The following is a 6,000-nucleotide window of genomic DNA, read 5'->3' on the forward strand; positions in this document are numbered from 1 at the left end:
ATCTCCTGAGCCTTCTCTTTTCCAGGCTGGAGTCCCAGCTCGCTCAGCCTCTCCTCCTGTGTCAGATGCTCCAAGCCCTGCATTGTCTTTGTGGCCCTTGGCTGGACTTGTTCCAGTACGTCCATGTCTCTCTTGTACTGGGGACCCCAGAACTGGACACAGCAGGGCTGAGCAGAGGGGAAGGATCACCCCACCCAGAAAGCTTAGCTTCATTATTTCGAGTTATACTGACTGGTCATGAAAAGGATCCATAGAAAGTGGTGACCTGGCAGATGGGAGGGTAATTAAAGGCCAGAGAACTACAACAACATATGAACTGCCATACTGGGTCAGACCAGCGATCCATCCAGTCTCCTACAGTGCATGCTGAGGACAAGGGCATAAGAAACAGGGCTCCAGTCCCTGGAATAGTCTTCATTTTCAGGAAAACAGAAAATCAGGGGCTTTTTGAGCCAGCGGCTTTATCCAGACCATTGATGAACTTGTCTCACCTGATTTTAATACTTTTGTATTTTTTACTTCTAACAGCCTGTATTTCATAATTTGATAGTGTACCAGGGAAAAACATTTTCTTTTGATTACTTTACCCTCACTGTCTGATCATTTTGTTGACTTTCCAGTAGTTCTTGTGTTATGAAACACAGTAAATAATCATTCTGCGTTCACCCCCTCCATGCCACCCCTCATTTGACAGCTCCCCTCCAGTGCCTCTGCATGTTTCAAACATTTAGAGTGTCTTCTCATCAAGAAGCCATCCTGTAACCCTAATAAACCTCATCACTCTTCTCCTCATTTTAGTTCTGCTATAATCTGTTTAAAACAAGGAGACTAAGACAACAAGCAGTCATCAAGCCATGTGCATTGGAGCAACACGGAATGACATAATGGGAACTCCTGTTTTGTGCTCAGTTACCTTCAAAGTAAGTAAAAATATCCCATCTACTTTTCTGATCACTGCTCAGAACTGGGCTGATGTTTTCAGAAAGTTATCCACAGTGACTCAGAGATCTATTTCCTAAGGACTAATAGCTCTGAGTTATTTTTTCCTCCTACTTTGCCGTCATTGACATTAAATTTTCATCCACCATTTGATCACCCAGTCATCCAGGACTGTGATAGCTGTCTGCAACTTTGAGCTTGGCATTAATCCTGACTGCCCTTAATCATTTTGTACCAGCTGAAAACTTTTGTTAATCTACTGGTCATGCTTTGCTAGCTTACTGAGGAATATATTGAATGGTAAAGTCCAGTGCAAATACTTGTGGGAACTCAGCGACAGCTTCCTTCCACAGTGAAGGCTCTCCATTATTTCTGTCATTTCCTACTTTCTAGCTTAAAATAGGGACAACCTTCCCTTTGTAATCCTTAGGAATTTGTAGTGATTGTTTTGCAAAAGCTTCTGAAAAAATCTTCCATCTGCTTCACCCTTACTCACAAAGCTTGTAAAATCCTATAGACATTTCCACCAGCTTCATGAGGCGTGACTTCCTCAGGAAAAAATGCATGTGGAATCCTACCCAGCATAGCTGCTCTTACAGTTCCTCCTGATTTTGCCAGGTAAAAATGCTAGATTTATTGCTCTATAGATTTCAGCATCCCCCTGGAGCCTTTTTTAGAGTCTGAAGTTATACCAGCCATTGACTATTCCTCTGCCACCAGACGCATTGCAACTAGCAAATTAGCAATTTCATGCTGAGTTACCCCAGACCCATTTGATGTTTGCCATCCGGCTGCCTTTTTACCTGTCCATGTGTTCATTTGTTTCAAAACCTCTTCAGCTTGAGAGTGTTCTTCATCTGTCACAGGGGACTCCTTCACCTTGTACTTAATGAACTGTATTTATGAAAGTTTTTTCCTATGGACTTAGCTTTGCTGAGTAATCCTTCTGCCTCTTGACTGTCTCATCTGAAGCTGCACTGAATTTCTGGCAGACATCATGGTTTAGATGTGTTTGAAAGTGTGTTTTATTAGCAACTTGAATCTCAAACTGGTAGTTGATCCATCTCACTGTAGATCAACTTTTAGTTTGCCAGAATTTCCTGGTTTTCTCATTTGGACATGATTTCTGTCAAGTTTTACTAGTTCTCTTCACCGTCCTTTTTAATTTGGCTGGGTTTATGTGTTTTTTCTTTTCATTTTCTTTTAGGATGCTTTTCAGCAAGACAATAGACAGTTCTTAGTTTAATACTGTATCTCAAAAAGTCTCTTCATGGCTTGCCAGCATTTTAAATCTTTTAGCTTCTGCTTTTTTTTTTTTTTTATTGGTGCCCACATTTGAAGAAAACTCCCTTTTGAAGTTCAGCTTGATTGAAATGGACTTCAGGTTATTTTTCCTTCCTAGCTCAATTTTGACTTTCAGTACATGCAACCACTTCACCACTAACCTCTCCGCTTTCCACACAGGTTATAAATTACTTGTCTCTCTGAGTCCCTTGCAAGATATGTTCTTAGCATTTATCTCCTTTAACCCATAGATATCTAGCCACCTTTCCCTCTAGGTAGTGCAGCTCCTATGTATCTAATTGAACTTGGAGCAATTGCTTTTAACTTCATGGCATCTATTTCAGATGTGAAAAAGAGCTTTCAGATGAAAGCCTGTCAATTTTTTTCTCCCAACTGTATTAGATAGACTAATAAAACACAGGGCCTCTATCCACAAACCTTGACTTACTTACACTATCATCAAATGAACAGGCACAGCAGGTGCTCTCCAGAGGGGCTGGCAGGGCAGAGCCTCACCATCTGAGGCCCACCCCACCTTCCCCAGCCAGGGAGCAGGGCAGGCTGGTGTGAGAGCATGGTGGGGCAGCCCCAGCCCAGGGCATCAAGCATCTCCATGGGAAAGGAGGTGCCTGATGTAGAGGTGTCTGCTCTAACCTGCCTAATCAGGAGGAACAAACAGATGAGGCCTTCTGCAGACAGCTAGAAGTAGCCTCATGTTCCCTGGTCCTCACAGCAGACTTTAACCACACCAACATCTACTGGAGGGAGAACACAGTGGGGCATAAGCAGCCTTGGAGGTTCTTGGAGAGCACTGATGGCAACTTTCCAACCCAAGTGATACAGTAGCCAGAAAGGAGAGGTGCTCTGTTGCACCTCACACTTAAAAACAAGGAAAGACTCACTGGGGATGTGAAAGTCAAAGGCTGCCTTGGCTGCAGTGATCAAGAGGTGGTGGAGTTCAGGATCCCGAGAGGAAAGAACAGGGCAAAAAGCAAGATCACAACCCTGGGCTTTAGGACAGCAGACTTTGGCATCTTCAGGAATCTGCTTGAAAGAGTCCCATAGGATAGGACCCTAAAGGGGAGAGGGGTCCAAGAAAGCTGGTTGATATTCACTTCCACTATGCTCAAGAACAGTCCATCCCAGTGAACAGGAAGTCAAACATAAAATGCCAGGAGGCCTGTGTAGATTAACAAGAAGTTCCTGGCAAAACTTAGACATAAAAATGAAGTATATAGACAGTGGAATCAGGGTGAGGTAACCTGTGAGAAATATAGACACTGTCTGGGCATTCAGACATAGTTAGGAAAGCCAAAACCACCCTGAGTTGAGTCTGGCAAGTCAAGAGCAGCAAGAAACGTTTCCATAAATAGGCAAAAGATGATTATGGAAAATGTGGGCCTGCTGCTGAATGGGGCAGGGGTCCTGGTGACACAGGACATGGACAAGGCTGAGATACTGAATGTCTTCCTCAACTCGGTCTTTGCTAGCAAGACCCACATTCAGGAATTCACAGAGACCGGGGGGAAAGATTGAAGCAAGGAAGATGTATCCTTGGTAGAAGAGGACTAGGTCAGAGAAGACTTAAGCAAACTGGACATACATAAGGCCCTGGGCTCTGCTGGGATGCATCCATGAGTGCTGAGGGAGCTGGCTGATGTCATTGTGAGGCCAGTCTCAATTATTGTTGAATGATCATTGTAACAGGGATAGGTGCCCAAAGACTGAAGGAAGACAAATGTCACTCCTATCTACAAGAAAGGCAAGAAGGAGGACCCAGGGAACTACAGGTTGTGTCTGACACCAGTTCCCCTCACTGGGCCTGATCTTGACCCCCACCTTGGGGTTAATATCTTGGCCTGGTCTCAGCCCAGCTCCAGCACAGAATCACAGAGTGATTGAGGTTGGCAGGGACCTCTGGAGGTCATATGATCCAACCCCCCTGCTTAAGCAGGCCCACCTAGAGTCAGTTGCCCAGGACCGTGTCCAGATGGGTTTTGAATATCTCCAAGGACCAAGGACTCCACAACCTCCCTGGGCAACCTGTGCCAGTGCTCAGTCACCCTCACAGTGAAAAAGTGTTTCCTGATGTTCAGAGGGAACCTCCCGAGTTTCTCTTTGTGTCTATTGCTTCTTGTCCTGTCACTGGGCAGCACTGAAAAGAGCCTTCGTGGCTCTTCACTGGACTTTCTCCAGTATTTCTATGTCTGTACTGGGAAGTCAGAACTGGACACAGAACTCCAGGTGTGGCCTCACCAGTGCTGAGTAGAGGAGTGCCAGAAAAGCTGTCTGTCTGCAGTCCCTGCACCGTTACACAAGTGATGGTGGGGCCATGGAGGGCAGAACACCACAGGGATGGGAGGGAGGTGGGCGCAATAATGTGAAGGGGTCTAAGCCCCACTGATGTATTAATGTATCCCTGTAGGACCTCAAATATTTTGTATGGGATTTGTTAGAGCCACCATTCCTTACTACCTTTGTTGTGTTTACGTTCTTTTTGTTGTTGTGGTGGTGGTTTTTTCATTTTTCAAATAAGCAAATACACATGTATTGTTGAAGTTGTGTGCTGCTGTTCTTGCTTCTCGCTCCATTTCTGTGACCCTTGGCACTTCCTTCAACCCCTCAACTTCCCTTCTCTCCCCCACAGCACCCTAAAGTTCTGTGTAAAGGCAGACAGACCCCTTTCCTGCAGAAAGGCCCAACACTAAAGTTTGTGGGGATACTGTAGAAGGTCCTGTTCTCTGCTGCTGAGACAAGAGCTCCAACAAGGCTTCAGATGGGCAGCAGTGATGGCGGAGAAGCAGAGTGCACTGTGCCTCCCTCCTCCCTTGGCTGTTATCAAGAGCACATGACAGCTCTGGCTTCATGCAAGTGAAGACCGAAACCCTCATTCACGCCCTCACTGGTTGGTACCTCCTGCCAGGAGAGCAGCTCTGGCTATAATACCGATGGGTATCCTAATGCCACTCATGACTCAGCCACTGTAACCTAGCTGGAGCACATAGATGGCCTCCCTGCTCGACAAGCCCCTGAAGGGCTGGGCAGAGATCTCTCTGCTGACTCTGTGGTCATGGGTCTGCATACACCATATGAAGATCCCATTTGTAGTCCCCTCACAGGTGGGTCTCTGCAGGAGGCTGCATCACTTTGAAGGGACCGGTGAGGTTCACCATAGGAATGGTGAGTTTGGAGCACAGCCTGGCACATCTCAGCTCCTGGGGCTGCTGCCTTCCTGAGTGGTGGGAAGAGTGGTAGAGCACAGAGGCAGTATGTGTGTAACCCAGTCTGCATCACTTTGCCCAGGAACTGCAGGGCTCTCCTTAGCTCCTCCAAAAACATCACAGACATCTGCAGACAGAACAGTAGTCAGGAGTAATATGGTAGCTTCAGAATATGCACTAAAGGCAGTGAGACATGAGAACATGAACTATATCTGGAGAGAAAAAGAGGCAGACAAGCAGAAGACAAACATTTACACAGCTGCTGAAAGCATCTTTGATTCCTAGACTGAACACAAGGAACCAACTACATTAGATACTTTGCTCTTGCAGAATATTAGAGGTTGAGGCATGAAGTCAGTCTTCAAAGTGAGGTGAGTAAGGTAAGCACTAACCGAAAAGCCAGCAGAAAGCAGCATACCAAAAGGAAGACATGGGAGGGCCTCTCTAATGACATCATAATAAGGAAAGTGGTCATGGAAGTATATGACTGTGATACTGTGGTAATTCTGAGAAGGTCCCCTAAAGCAGATCAAATAGTCCACCAAGTGCTGGGGAT

Source organism: Grus americana, chromosome 2, assembly GCF_028858705.1.
Source record: "Grus americana isolate bGruAme1 chromosome 2, bGruAme1.mat, whole genome shotgun sequence".
Taxonomy (NCBI): Eukaryota; Metazoa; Chordata; class Aves; order Gruiformes; family Gruidae; genus Grus; species Grus americana.